This window comes from Camelus bactrianus, chromosome 2 (assembly GCF_048773025.1).
Source record: "Camelus bactrianus isolate YW-2024 breed Bactrian camel chromosome 2, ASM4877302v1, whole genome shotgun sequence".
Taxonomy (NCBI): Eukaryota; Metazoa; Chordata; class Mammalia; order Artiodactyla; family Camelidae; genus Camelus; species Camelus bactrianus.
The window spans coordinates 82494300-82496579 of NC_133540.1; positions in this window are offsets into that span (position 1 = coordinate 82494300).

A 2280-nucleotide genomic window follows, 5' to 3' on the forward strand; every position below is an offset into this window, starting at 1 on the left:
CCTCCTCTCAATGCTGGAACCCTGGGCTGGGGAGTCTGATGTGGGGCTGAGAAGTCTCACTCCTGTGGGTGCGCCCCTGCAACTTAATCGTCTTTCAGCTTGTGGGTCACTCAACCCAGGGGTATGGAGCCTGATAATATTGGAAGCATGCCCCTCCTACCATCCCACTGTGGTTCCCTCTTTATGTTTAGAGTTGAAAAAGTTTTTTTTTTTTTTTCGCTAGATTCCACTCTTTTTTTTTTTTTTGATGGTTGTTTAGCAGTCATTTGTGGTTTTGTTGTAGTTGCAAGGAGAGACGAGCTCATGGTCCTATCGCTTCACCATCTTGCCCCTTTACTTTTTTTCCATCGTGCCTGGTTACAGGGAACTCTTTCTTGTAGCTTTGTTTTCGTAGTTCTGTCAGTTTACAGTTTTCTGTGACAGCTGTTCCACGTGAAGATGTATTTTTGATGTGTTTGTGAGGATCGTGAGCACCATGTCCGCCTACTCTGGCATCTTGGCACAGTCCTGTACCACAAATTTATTTCTCCTTATTTAGTTTCTGCATATTTACAGGAAATGCTGTTATTATCATTATTTGCATTTGAAACATGTTACATAAAATGTACTGCATAAACCTGTGGACTAAAATTATTATGAATGTATTTCCATGCATTTAAATCAGAATAGTTAATGTAAATTACATAGCACTATAGACACCAACTACATTTAGTGCTTTACAAGGTTAGTATATTCAGACTTTGAAGAACTCCATGAAGTGGTTAATACCATTACTTTATCTGCATTTCACTGATGGGGCAGCTGAGGCTTAGGGAGATACAGTAACACTCCCAACCCCACACAAGTCTGTGGCAGTTCTTCGGGGACTTAAATCCATGCTGTCTGAGTACAGAGTTCAAACTCTTAACCATTTTGGTATGGTGGGTCTCCTTTTTGGGTTACAGTTTTTCAAAATGTAACATTGATAATGTCCCATTATTAAGCTGTATCTTTATTGTAATATTATTACAAAGGTATAATTATTTTTCCAGTGGTGTATTACTGCATAAAAAGTGCCCTTAAAAGTAGGGGCTTAGAAGAGCAGTCCTCATTTTATTTTTATCTATTATAGTTCTGGGTGTTGTCTAGGCTCAGCTAAGTGATTATTGTAGGAGGTTTCTCAGGTGGCTACAGTCTTGTGGTGGCTGGGGTTGTAATTATCTGGTGATTGGTTTGAGAAGATGCAATCTGTTGGAGGGCCAAGTACTAGGACTTCTGAGGCATATCTATGAACTCTCCACAAATGATCATTCACCATGGGGACTTTGGGTGTGGTACAGGGCTCCGTGGTGAGTAGGGAAGTAGGGAGTGGACAGAGACAGAGAGAGAGAGACAGACGAAGAAATAGACAATATGTTGCAGTTTGTAACTGACTATTGGAGGTTAGACTGCAACATTTGTGAGACAAGTACAAAATTGTTTTTTAACTTTTTTTTTTTGGAAGGGAGATAGATAGGTTTATTTAGTTATTTTAATGGCAGTACTGCAGTTTAGACCCAGGACCTTGTGCATGCTAAGCAAACACACTACCCCTGAGCTATGGCCTTCTCCTCCCAGCAACAAGACTTTCTAAACTTTAAAAGAGAGGAAATTACTTGATGGGAGAGATGTCAAAATATTTGTAGTGATATCTCAGAAACACTATAAATGTAAGTATTGGAAGTAAGCCAGCAGAGGTCCCTGAGCTATTGTAAAATTAATTCAATATTGACATTAAAACCAAAGTAAAGGCATTAAATTTTTGTGAGTTAAGATTTTTAAAACTATTGAAATTTTAAATACAAGTAGTAATACATTTATCTATAATATTTAAATGTTGCAGAATCAATTTGAGGAAAATTATTTAAGCCTCGATGTGTGATTTAAAACTATTATATACTATGGCATCATTTTAGTTCCATTTTTAAATACAAGGTGTCAGTTATACATACAAATTGTATTGAAAATTCTGTGGCACATGTTTTCTATAATTCCCTAAACGTCAATGTTTTAATTTATTTTTAAAATAAATTATGCTTTCAGCTGAGGAATGACTGTCACATGATTTGGATGATGGTTTTGACCAATAAGACAACTATGCTTTTCCTCATCTGGACCACTTTGATAATAAAGTCCTTTCCTGATGTGCAATTTTCAAGAGTGCCTTCAGATATCTTCCATTTGATTTACCAATTTTCCATGAAATTTATATAATTTTTGTATTCCACCCACTGTTACCAATTATGTCAGTCAAGGAGGGCC